Genomic DNA, 13,502 nt, shown 5'->3' with positions numbered 1-13,502 from the left:
GTAGAGTTCATGTTCCTGACTTCTAACTTCTTCTGCTGTTGTCAATAAAAGCTCCAAACCCAACACTGATTTAAAGGCATCTATTTCCCCAGAAATTAAATCATGTAAACTGATCAGCGGGAGGTTAAATGGACAAAAACATGTGTAAAAGGACAAAAATATCAAATGTAGTCAGAATAAAGATCACGCTGATGCTTTACGGAAAGTTTGGACTAACAAATGGTATAGACAATTACTTTCTCCTAATGCTAATGTTGATTTTGGTTAACTTTGACTGAAACTGATTGTTTTAATACAATTAAAGTGCATTTCATTTATGCACTAGGCCCATCTGACACATATACTTGATACCAAATACAAAAATATGATGTGTAACCTGTTGGAAGAATGAAGTGGGTAAGTATGAGGCTGAGACAGGACCTCAGCACTTGGTGTCTGCAACAAAAGACAACAATATAACGTCAGAAACATTCTCTAGTATAAATCCCGACTAGATAATTAACTACAGATCATATTTGTATCAGTGAACATTATTACAGAAGGATCCGACTTCCTTATACCAGATTCTAAAGAAACTTAACACTGTACAGTTCTGCTACCCACAATATGAGGACAGTGTAACACACACTAGAGTTGTTGATCCAACCACATGAGGAAGGCAACTGAAACACACTCATGTCCTTCACAGCTTAAAACAATATGAGGACAGTGTAACACACACACTACAATCACTGGTCCTACCATATGAGGACTTCTACTTTCCTGTTGGAGGTTGAGACAGGATGGAAGGAGAGCAGGGAAGTAGCTGGCACAAATGATTCTATTGACACAACAGGTCAGTGAGATTAATGAACTGAACACAACAGACTCTTTCAAAATAAAACAGGAAAAATGGCATGAAAATACAAACGTTGTAATATACAACCCTAACATAAACTCCTTAAAACAATGTTAATAACGTTAAGCCAAACTCAACTAACCCGCCACTAAACATAAGAAACTCAAAAACCTTAGAATAACGTCAGAAACGCTGGGCCAGAGACCCAGACCCTATTGGTTTGTGCTAAATACGAAAACATTATTATTAACATTTAAATCCCCCAAACATATCTTGTGTTGAAAAAAAAAATGTGTGTTGCAGTTAGCTACACTTAAAAAACTTAGACTGACTGTCTGTGCAGTTGAAGATGCAGAAACACGTGCAAGGCCACAGGTCCCTTTAACTCCAGTGGAATTTAAAAACAGTTAAATTAAACTTCTAATATCTATTGTTGAAGATAAATCTTAAGTAATTTTTAGCATTTATCATCATTCATCACACAGTTTGTTCAAATCGATTGTGTATTGTTTTAGTTCCGTTTAACTAGCGTTAATTAGCTTGTTAAACATACAACTTCTACCTTGCTAAATGTGCGTCGAGTCATGGATATCAAAGGTAAATACATACGTCAAGACAAATCTCTGCTGAGTGCTGAAGGTCCCGGATGTGCAGTTCACTCAGAGCTCCGGCGGTTTGTATCTTGCCGTGACCAGCAGCTCTTTGGTTGAGGCTTTCGAACAATCAGATGCAGCGTTACTCACTTGTTGTCCAATCACAGGCGTCGTTCTATGCTCCACTGACGAAAATGCATCATCTCTCACCAGCCACGGGCTCTCCTCGTCCATTTAACAACAAAAACACAGCAACACTCGCTGTATTTGAGGTAGGAACACTTGAGAAGTGTCACAGTGTTTTGCAAACTGCTGTTACAGTTAATTTCGTTCCGTTAATTTGTTTGGTTCCTATTCTTAAGTAACACTTAAATACACATGTGGTTAGCTTGCTGGTCTAGTTTAAGTTAGCATGGGCATGCTGTTCACTGATGGAGTAATGCCAAAATTGGCCTGATATTGTCAGTGTGTTATCATAAACATGTCCTAATTTGTCATGAAAAAGAAGAGCAGTACCCTAGACCCTCAAGTGAAAATACAGATAATAGATAAGCAATTTAAGAAAATAAGTATAATGTGTATAATAAATGATTTTACTGTCACTTTCCTGGGTTTGTTGACCCAGCATTTTAAGTTTTAGTTTGTTTGGATGTCGATGTTTATTTATAAGTTCTTTAGGTTAGCTAAGTTCATTTGTTTATTAGATTACCCTTGTGATGTCTGTTTTATTGTGAAAGTCCTTGTCCTATATGCAGTGAGTCTAGTTTTGTTTCCCCTTGTCTTGTTAGGTCTGATTTGTCCCAGCTGTTCCTCATCCCCTCATTGTCTCTCTGTGTACTTACAAGGGCTTGCAAAGTATTCGTCCCCCTTTTCCACATTTTGTCACATTACTGCCACAAACATGAATCAATTTTAATGGAATCCAATTTCAGCAAAAGGTGGTTCTACAAAGTATTGACTCAGGGGCTGAATAATTACGCACACCCCTTTTCAGTTATTTATTTGTAAAAATGTTTGGAATCATGTATGATTTTCATTCCACTTCTCACGTGTAGACCACTTTGTATTGGTCTTTCATGTGCGAGTCCAATAAAATTGATTCATGTTTGTGGCAGTAATGTGACAAAATGTGGAAAAGTTCAAGGGGCGAATACTTTTGCAAGCCACTGTAAGTCCTGTCCTCATTTGTTCAGTGTCAGGTCATCTGTTGTCTTTGGTGCCACGTTTCCATGTTCCAGGTATGTTTGTATCCATGTCAGGTTTCATGGTTTGTCCCCAGGTTAGGTTATTGTTTAGCTTCACTTCTGCCTTTTGTTTTGTAATCTTTTAATTCAATTAAATTCAATTTTATTTATATAGCACCAAATCACAACAACAATCGCCTCAAAGCGCTTTTATATTGTACAGTAGATCGCACAATAATAGATACAGAAGAAAAACCCAACAATCATCGACCACCTATGAGCAAGAACTTTGGCGACAGTGCGAAGGAAAAACTCCTTTTAACAGGAAGAAACCTCCAGCAGAACCAGGCTCAGGGAGGGGCGGGGCCATCTGCTGTGATTGGTTGGGGTGAGAGAAGGAAGACAGGATAAAGACATGCTGTGGATTAATAACAAGTATGATTCAGTGCAGAGGGTCTATTAACACATAGTGAGTGAGAAAGGTGACTGGAAAGGAAAAACTCAGTGCATCATGGGAATCCCCGGCAGCCTACGTTCACTGCAGCACAACTAAGGGAGGATTCAGGGTCACCTGATCCTGCCCTAACTATATGCTTTAGCAAAAAGGAAAGTTTGAAGCCTAATCTTAAAAGTAGAGATAGTGTCTGTCTCCCGAATCCAAACTGGAAGCTGGTTCTGCCTATTTTACCAGCCTTAATAAACAGCTTGCTTTCTGTTAATATTAAAATTTTCTTTCACGTTCCTTTGTGTCTGCATTTTGGGTCCATTCCTCAAATTCATACATGTGTCTAACCGTTTTTCCCCACTCGGCGACACACCCGTCGGGGGTCAAACTCTGGTAATTGGTGATTCTGTTCTCAGACATGTGAAGCTAGAGACACCGGCAACCATAGTTAATTGTCTTCCAGGGGCCAGAGCAGGCGACATTGAAGGAAATTTAAAACTGCTGGCTAAGTGTAGTGAAGTAGATTCTGGGGTAGGATTTTACATGATGTCCACAAACGCACCACTAACATCCACACCTTCCCAGTTGACAATTAGCAGGCTTATAAGAAACAGCTGCGCTTCACTACCAGAAGGAGTCATTTGGTAGTCTTGTCCATCCAAGGTGGCTGCGAGCATTAGGCAGTTAAGCGCTGCAGATCTCTCCAGGAAAGTTACTCAGTTTAGTATTGCCCTTTAGAGAGTGGTAAGTGGGACTCTTGTGTTCATCATAACGTGGCATAGTAGGGTGGACTTTGACAACTGTTTCCCTCTTTTGTTGCAGGCTTGCACTATACTACTGCTGTCTTGTCATATGCTGTTTTGTTTGTTACGCAATGCTTTTATAACAAACAGTAATTTGGGGTGTATTTGTTTTATGTAGATCTTTTACTAATCTGTTTAATGTTTTATGCTTTCTTTTATTGCTTTAGTGGAGGTGTGGCTGCTTGTTGAGGGGCTAGGCACGTGAGGTGGAATCCCCTCCCCGATGCATGCGAGTGTACACACCGGGCATAGGTAGATTGCACCGTTTAGTGTGAGTGAGGTCTGCAGTGAAATCACATGGGTGAGTAATTGGTGGCACCCTTGGGCACTCCTCCCTGTAGGTTGCCTCCTCAAGTGGCCGGTCTCCACCATTTTGTTTAGTTGCTCTTTTATCATGTTGTGATTGTTTTAGGGTAGCATCGTGGTAGGGAGTCTGGTCGTTTTAATTAACTATTTTGCCGTCTCAACCCTGCTACCTTAGGTGCCTCTTTGATTTTATAATTCTATGTTTTTAGTAGTTCTTCTTAATAAACCTTGATTTGTAAAATTCACCTGCCTCACCTTTGCCGTATAACAAGTCTGTGGGCTTTGGTTGCCAGTGTAACACTTACATTGGCTAGAGATATCTTTCCTGGGGTGTAACTCCCTCCCCAGGTGGCGTTGTCAACATCTTAGTTACCGTCCCGGTTATTCCTCATTCGCGCCACCACATAAGGGTAAACGTAAATTCAGTAAAATCATAATTCACATCGGCAGTAATGACACCCAGTTACGCCAATCGGAGGTCACTGAAATCAATATCGAATCAGTGTGTAACTTTGCCAAAACAATGTTGACTCTGTAGTTTTCTCTGGTCCCCTCCCAATCAGACCAGGAGTGACCTGTTTAGCTGCATTTCTCCTTAAATTGCTGTCTGTGTTGTCCCAGAAATGATGTCGGCTTCATAGATAATTGGCAAAGCTTCTGGAGGAAACCTGGTCTTGTTAGGAGAGCGGCATCCATCCCACTTTGGATGGAGCAGCTCTCATTTCTAGAAATATGGACAAATTTATTAAAGCCCCAAAATATGACTATCCAGAGTTGGGACCAAGAAGCAGAGTTGCAGTCTTACACGCCTCTCTGCAGCTTCTCTCCTCCTGCTACCCCCAAAACCCATCTCCACTGAGACCGTGTCAGCTCCCAAACAGACAAAAACAAACTAAAACCAGCAAAAACAATTTAAACATAAAAAAAAATCAAAAAAAGAACAATACAGTATCCACATCTGAACCAAAGAGTAAAACATTGTGGATTATTAAATATTAGGGCGCTCTCCTCCAAGTCTGTTAGTACATGACTTAATAATTGATCAACAAATCGATTTACTCTGCCTTACAGAAACCTGGTTGCAGTCGGATGATTATGTTAGTTAAAATGAATCAACACCCCGAGTAATTCTAACTACCAGAAATCGCAAAAAGCACAGGCGGAGGGGCGGTGTGGCAGCAATTTTTCACACCAGCCTATTAATTAACGAAAGACCAAGACAGACTTTTAATTCATTTGAAAGCCTGATGCTTAGCCTCGTCCACCCCCAGCTGTAAAACTCAGAAACCAGTCTTACTTGTTATCATCTATCGTCCACCTGGGCCTTACAGAGTTTCTGTCTGATTTCTCAGACTTTTTATCTGATTTAGTGCTCAGCTCAGATAAAATAATTATTGTGGGTGATTTTAACATCCATGTAGATGCTAAAAATGACAGCCTCAACATGGCATTTAATCTGTTATTAGACTCAATTGGCTTCTCTCAAAATGTAAAAGAACCCACCCACCACTTTTATCACACTCTAGATCTTGTTTTAACATATGAAATAGAAACTGAACATTTAACAGTGTTTCCTGAAAACCCTCTGCCGTCTGATCATTTCCTGATAACATGTACATTTACAGTAATTGATTACACAGCAGTAAAGGCCCTGGTGTGGTGCCTATGGGTCTAGCTAGGCCCTGGTGCGGTGCAGATGGCCTCAGAAAACAGCACAGGCCCTGGTTGAGGCTCAGTTGGTTTATGCTAGCAGCACAGGCCCTGGTGTGGTGCAGACAACTTCTGGTAGTAGCAGAGGAGAAAAAACCAAAACAAAAAAACACCCAAAATTCAAAGCAGACATTCAACAAGGAGACATGCTGCTGCCCTCTTGGAATTCAGAGTCGAGACTGAGCCTGATGATCATACTGAATCACATGACAGCGGCAGGAATCTCTAAGTTCAACTGCAGATTGCAGATGCAATTATATTAATGCAGATTAATATAAACTCTTCAAGGGTCAAAATCTGCACACACATCATTCTGCTTAGTGAAGGTCAGACAATTTGTGCATTGATTTTGAGAAGTAAGACTCATTAAATAACAGTAATATAATTACACAAATGTTGAAACTTTATATTTTGAGACATTTTGTCAACAACAAAAAACCCCAAGATGTGCAGGCACTAATAACTGAATCTAAAGACCTTCATTTTGTCAAGATTTGCCTGATTTAACTGTTGTTACCCTTGCTTAAGCCCCAAGAAGGGTATAACCTGGGTCAAATGTGTTGTTGTGTCTGACACACCTACAAAATGAGGACTCATGAGTGGCGTCACTATAACCTGGGTCAAATGTGTTATTGTGTCTGACACACCTACAAAATGAGGACTCACAGAGTGGCGTCACTGAAAGTGTGTTAAAAGTGTGTTTTGTTCCAAAACTGGCCAGTAGGCGGCGAAACTGAAAGTGAGCAAAAACGCTAAACACACTTAAACACACTTTTCATAAAATTGTGATATTTCAGGACATTCGAGATTTTTGGTTTGGGAGCATGTTGGGGGCCTCTAGAACACTTTAGAAGGCTCGGAAAAATGAGGACCTCAAAAATGTCCTCATTTTTCCGAGCGTCCTCATTTTGTGAGTGTGTTATCATAAAATTGTCCTCAGATGTCACGAAAACAACACACACACACACACACACACACACACACACACACACACACACACACACACACACACACACACACACACACACACACACACACACACACACACACACACACACACACACACACACACACACACACACACACACACACACACACACACACACACACACACACAGGAATGAGTCATGGTGTAAAGCCAGCTTGTGTCCAGCTCTATATCTATCCACGACACTCCTTTCTCCTGAGACAGGATTATGTTAAATTTATGTTTAAAACACCTTCTGCTCGTCATACTGTCCTTTGTTGTTCTTCATAAAGTTGCTGCTAACATGTCTTTAAGTGTCTAAGAGGTTTAACCCATTTTTGTTTGGTCTTCTATTCTTTCTTCAGATTTTTTTTCTGTTTTTCTTCTGCACTGATTGGTTTGTTCTTTTTGCTTTAAGCCACCAAACAGCGTGCGTTTATCTCTGTGCTTTGCTGGTGGTTTATAAAGAGCAGGATTAAGCATCTTACCACACACTGAGCAATATAGAAAACATATTGATTGAGAAAAGTCAATATGTGTGTGGGGGTTTTTTTTGTTTTGTTTTTTTTATGTCACGCTTTAACACAGAGAGACAGGCAGCTGGATGGGGCGGCGAGGAAATGACACCTGGCGGGATGTGAGCAGCATTTTCACAACGTGACGAGAACATGCTGTATGTCAAAGCACTGAAGTCGGCAATATAATGAACACACACTGAGACTGTCAAAACCAATATCATGTTCGAAAACAGCAGTTTCTTTTCTTTGGTGTGAAGGGAATCGAGAGCGCTGCTTCTAAATAACCACAGGGTGTCAATCAACTCAAACATGCAGTCCTCTCACATTTTAACATCAAAATATAGCCAGACACCAACTTCAAGAAACAATATGACTTTATAAACTTTTTGTTATCTGCAGACTGAAGGATCTACCTGTGCACAACAGAGCCATCACACCTGCTTTTCTAATAGTGGGATGGACTTTAAGCCCCCGTCAGATCAGGCCAACTGTGCATGTGTGTCTTAACAAGTGTCAGCTCATATTTATTATGCGGGGTTCTCAGAGCTTACATGCATTACTGTGTCAGTTCGGTTATCGTGTGCTCATCTGAAAGTATGCAAGTGTGTATGTGAGTGTGTCATGCAGTCTTGGTGGAACCTCTAACAGTCAGTATAATCCACAGTAATCTGATCACATCCACGGATAGATTAACTCGGAAAGGAGCCAAGAGGTCAATAACACACACACACACACACACACACACACACACACACACACACACACGCACACACACACACACAGACGCACACACACAGACGCACACACACACACACACACAGAGTACTCTCGCTGCTGTGAGACACCCATGAATGGCCGATATATCCAAATACATATTTACAGAAATCACTTATTGTGAAGCTATCTGAATAGTTCATGACTCTGGCTACAGTTGGGATCTATGGCCACAGCTGCACGCACGCGACTATGAACTCGATAACCCCATGCACCAACACGTTATTTCTGTATTCTCAGTTCTCAACAGATGAATTCTGACACAGAATTTGCATATCACACCAAGGTTTAGTTGCCATTATTGAAATACTTCAGTTCCATTTGTGGGGTAAACATTTAGTCAATCTTTATATGTTCACTTTTATTCCTCCTTTGAAATAGAAGTTCTCCAACGAGTTGTGATCTGCAAGGTCTCCAGTTGGGCGTGGCCAAAAAGTCTCCAAGGTAAGGCTCCCAGGTGATGTCTTGATTGGACTGCTCAACCACCTCAACTGGGTGCTTTTGACACAAAGGAGCAGGAGGTGTACTCCAAGCTCCCTGATGATGCTCAAGCTCCTCACTCAGTTTGTGTGGAGGCTGTGAGCCACTAAGGTTGGTTCACTGGACAATTACGGAGACAAACACTGGTTTTTTGGGGGGTTGATTTAAATGGATCAGCTGTTAACTGGATGGGTGAAGGGATGGATGGAGGTTTGATGCCTTGATAATTTAAATCTGTAAACAGGTCAATTTTAAATCCAGTTGCCGATGCACACCTTGAACTGCAAACGCATGGTAATTGTTATCAGTTGGACTTGGCCATTTAGAAAATGTTCACATATCACCCAACCTTACCAGCTTCCCTACTAAGAAAATTCAATTTGGCTGTTTATATCTGCAGTCTTAGTCATTCGGCCTTTATCTGGAGCTCATGACCATGTGTGACAGTTCGAGCATGGCTTACAGCAGCATGTGCTGCTCCTGATTAAACAAAATGTCTTTCAACTGGACGACTGTGACAGGCTGCATCTGTCTTGCCGAAGTGTCCTTAAGCAGGATGCTGATCCTAATCAGCTCCAGGCAGGGCACTCAGCAGCTGAGCCTGACCTTTAACCTCCTTGAGGAGTGGAAGAAATATCACTTTAAGGGACTCAAAGCAAAATCTAGATATCATGCAGCTCTGCCTGTCCCAGAGGGAATCAAACTAGTTTCCCTCAGTGTCTGCGAGCTGGTTTTTAAAGTGTGTATATACTTTTCCATTAGTTTAAATAAAAGGCAGGCTGTCCAGTTAGATAAACATAAAAAAAGAAGATTCTCACAAGTCACAACAGTCCCCGCCCATCTCGCATCACAGCACATGGAAATTTCATTTTTTTAAGCAAGTACCTCACATTACCCTGTGAATCATAACTCCTCCTTTCATGCCACTCAAGTTAGATCTCCTACAAGCTGCTGCTAACTTACTGAGTTTAGACAAGGTTAGCATCCATGCACTGTGGCCTTAAGTACAGAGTATAACTGAACCGGACCACATATGAGACAAGAACACTTCTGGAAGAATCAGCTGCATAAAATGTTAATACGTCGCCAGACTTGAACTGGACATAAACTCCCGAATGTTTCGCCATTGAAGTCTTAGAGACACCATTACATTATATGTGTAATTTCATGGTTACACTCGGTGGGTAATCCAGAAGATAATACTGGATTCTCAGAGGGGTGAGAACAAATTTCAGTCATGCATTCTTGGTAGTGACCAGCAGGGGGCAACTACTCTGCTTACAGAAGGAAGCGTGATTGTATGTCTATGAGAAAATGACCCTATTTCTGTCTTAAAGTAACAAGCAAGTAAACACTGTCCTGATAAATGTATGCTTTCGGTCATTAATTTTATGCCTTATTTATCACAGCATGCTGTTTATTTTATAAATTACTGTCCCATTTACAGCACAATAGATGATAAACAGGAAATGCTTGATGGTGAGCCTGCCTTGTTACTGAGGTGGCTACGGCGTAAGCATGCGGTGTCCCTTTTCTCAGTAAGATTGTGGTAGCAGGGTCTGATTTTGGCTCAGCTGCAGTGCAGGGGGTGAAGCTGAGGGTTCAGGGGGCAGTGCCAGGAGAGATTGGCTGCCACAGCTGTCAGTCATCAACTAATGATGTCTCTCCTATTTATGCAATACGTACTGGGACCAAAGTGTGTGTGAGGGGAGTGTAAACCTGGACTGGCAGCAGCTGATGAACTGAGATGACTGAGCACAGTGTGAAACACACAAATTTCCAGTATCCAGGTGAATACACCTGGATTTGAAGCGTTGGCTTCATTTTTCAGGTCTGGAGTTTCCCTTTGGTGCTGAATTAATTGATAAAGGCAGGGATTACATATAGTAAAGGGACATGGACATCCACAGATGCCACAGATTAGTCCATGCAGTCTCCTGGTGAATCCACCTGGATACTGATGTGGCCTCTTCTGTCACACAACCCTCGGCATCTCCTCCGTCACTACATCATCCTATTTTCCTCCAGCTCGGCATTTAGATCCAACATCCTTTGTCCACCGTTTCCAACTATCCCTCCTCTGCACATGTCCAAACTGTCCCTCTGATAAACTCATTTCTAATACCACCCTGGGCACAAATCTGCTACCTCCAGCTCCACCTCCTGCCTTTTTGTCAGTGCTGCTGTCTCCAAACCATAGCAGGTCTCACTACCCTCCCCTGCATATATCCTTCTGTCACAAATCACCCCTGACACTCATCTCCACCCACTCCACCCTGCCTGCACTCTATTCTTCACCTCATCTGCATTAATAACATTTTTTCCTTTTAGTTTCACTGTTACACTCGTCAACTTGTCCACAATTAAAATGTCTTTCTCTAAAGTCCAAATGAAGTGTGAAGCGATCATCTGCCTCCCTTTCTGTCACACCATGCTGTTTTATGCAATACATTTTAACATGGTGATCTATAGGGGTCGATTTGCTTTTGGAACAAGTAATACTTTCAGGAAATGCGTGAGTTGGCTTCATTTTTCAGGTCTGGAGTTTCCCTTTGGTGCTGAAGTGAATGATAAAGGCAGGGATTACATGCAGTACAGAGACATGGACATCCACAGATGCCACAAATTAGTCCACGCAGTCTCCTCCAGGCACACAGCCTCGTACCCACCATCTGATGATGCTCTGACTAAAGCAAAGTACAGCATACTCCGAAGTTAGAACTATAACGGGCCTCTTATGAGTTACATTGACAATGAAAACCAAATTCCCAGACTCGCTGCAGCGAGGCCGCCCTCTCCGGCTCGAGCTGCAAGTCGTTTATCCAGGAAAAGAAAGAATCTTTAACAAGTCCCATTTCTTCCCTCCTCTTTAATCACAACTCTGCATCCTCAGGCCCCTCACACATGCACGCTAACACACAGTGTCTTCTGGCAGCAGTTCAACATCAAAGATGAAAGCAGTGAAAGTAGCTTGTTGCTCAAAACAAGTCTTACAAAAAACAGCCATAGCTGGAATATCATTACAAACACAGGGGGAGAGCGAGGTTCGATAAGGAGGGGGGATGCAGATGGAAGCTTCTGGCATTTGTGGGCAGTTTTGTTTTGCCACCCAACAGAGCTTTCCAGTAAAACGATTTTGAGGCTCAGGTTTTTGTGCCTCTGCAGCAACAAACTTTGAAATCAAACTGTCAAATTACGCAAACGACTGAACTCTTCACCTGTGAACACCACCTCTTTCCCTTTTCTCCTTACTTCATTTTATTTTAATGCATCTCATCTCCGTTCTCATCGACCTGCCTCCCTGCAGCTCTTTGTCATGCTGCACCTTCCCCTGTCATCTCTGCCGGTCTCCTTTTATTTCTCCCCTACATATACCACCCCCCACCGACGAGCCCTCATCTCATCTCCCACTTTTTTGCTCTACTCTTTCTCCTTTAGTTCCCCTCAGTCATTAGTGCTACATTTTTACTTTTAGTTTACACTTGAAGATGCTGCAGCACCACAAAGGAAAAAAATCCTCATCATCTTCGGTGTCTTCATCACACCAAATTTTCCAGGAACTAATTTGAGACTCCGCTTGAGCACTAAATGCTTTGAATTATCTAACTGCTCGTGCTAAATAGCGCTGAAGGGAAACACAGCAGAACAATTTGCACATCACTGATTAAACTCTCACACAACTGTTGGCAGAAATGCTTGATCCTCTCTTTTTAAGAGCAACAAAGAGAGCAAACTGCAAATCAAGAGACATTAGAGAGGGCTAAAAGGATACAAAAGTCAGTCAGTAGGAGGTTTATCCAGCTCTTTTAAGTCGCACCAGTCTGAGTGGACCGTGTGATCTCTGTCCTGTCATTTAAGAGTGATTACTCTCACAGCATTAGCGGATCTTCACCTACTGTGCTGTCTGAATAACGCTGCACAGGGTGACTGATGGAGAGCAAGTTGGCCCAAGGCGGAGGTGTGTGCTCAGACCAATTTTCTACTGATGTCAGGCTAAAAGGAAAATAGTCTGCTATCCAAAAATCAGATTAGAACAATAATGATTTTATCAAAACAAACAATCTTGCTGGAGTTGCTTTAAGAGAGCCAGTTATGCTCATTTCCAGCTCCATACTAGAGAGGTTTTGCATGATTCACAGGTCTAAATAATTCTTCTTTATTATTGATACACACACACACACACACACACACACACACACACACACACACACACACACACACACTGGCCTTGGTGTAACCCCTCAGTTTATCCTCTAAAACAAGCGGTTAAGCTCCTAGCCAGCTTTCTTCTGATTGGATGACTCTTACAAATCAAAGATAATCCTGCCAGTAAATACACTGGCCTCATTATTTGAAACATTGCCCAAGTTCAGGTTAACCATCTACCACTGCAACAGTACTCACAATATACTGTTTTGTGCTGTATACTTTTTTAAGAAAAAAAAAAAAAAAAAAAAATCAAATATTTTTCAAATATCACCCCAAACTGATCTTAAATCACTACAAATAGTCCTGGTAGACTTGGGGCATGCTAGCCTAAACTGGAACAATTCACATCGTGTCAATTTATTACTTAAAGGAGTCTCACACAAAACCTTCTGATTTCATCTATTTCTATAATTCTATGTAATTACACAGGATTTCATGCGGTTTATTGGTCTGACACCTGGTAGCAGTTAGCCACTTTATCTCCACCTTCCTGCACCATTATACCCTATCCAAGGCTGTTAATAAGATAAGGAAATAAGGCAATGAATAATAAATATGTAGACACTTTGATTGATTACAAAAGCACATAAAAAAAAAAAACAGGGGAAAAAAGTAGGGCCGGGCAATTAATTGAACATTCAGAACCTCATTAATCAATGTAATCTTGGCCATGTT

The 13,502-nt window shown here is 41.5% G+C and overlaps 1 protein-coding gene across 1 annotated transcript in view; it reads right to left on the bottom strand.

The window, feature by feature from the left end:
• galnt2 (UDP-N-acetyl-alpha-D-galactosamine:polypeptide N-acetylgalactosaminyltransferase 2) overlaps positions 1-13,502 on the bottom strand; it is an 83,844-nt gene that overhangs the window by 43,217 nt on the left and 27,125 nt on the right. The gene's annotated exons all lie outside the window — the stretch shown is intronic.

This window comes from Oreochromis aureus, linkage group 1 (genome assembly GCF_013358895.1).
Source record: "Oreochromis aureus strain Israel breed Guangdong linkage group 1, ZZ_aureus, whole genome shotgun sequence".
Lineage (NCBI taxonomy): Eukaryota > Metazoa > Chordata > Actinopteri > Cichliformes > Cichlidae > Oreochromis > Oreochromis aureus.
This window is presented reverse-complemented; position numbering and strand designations above follow the sequence as displayed.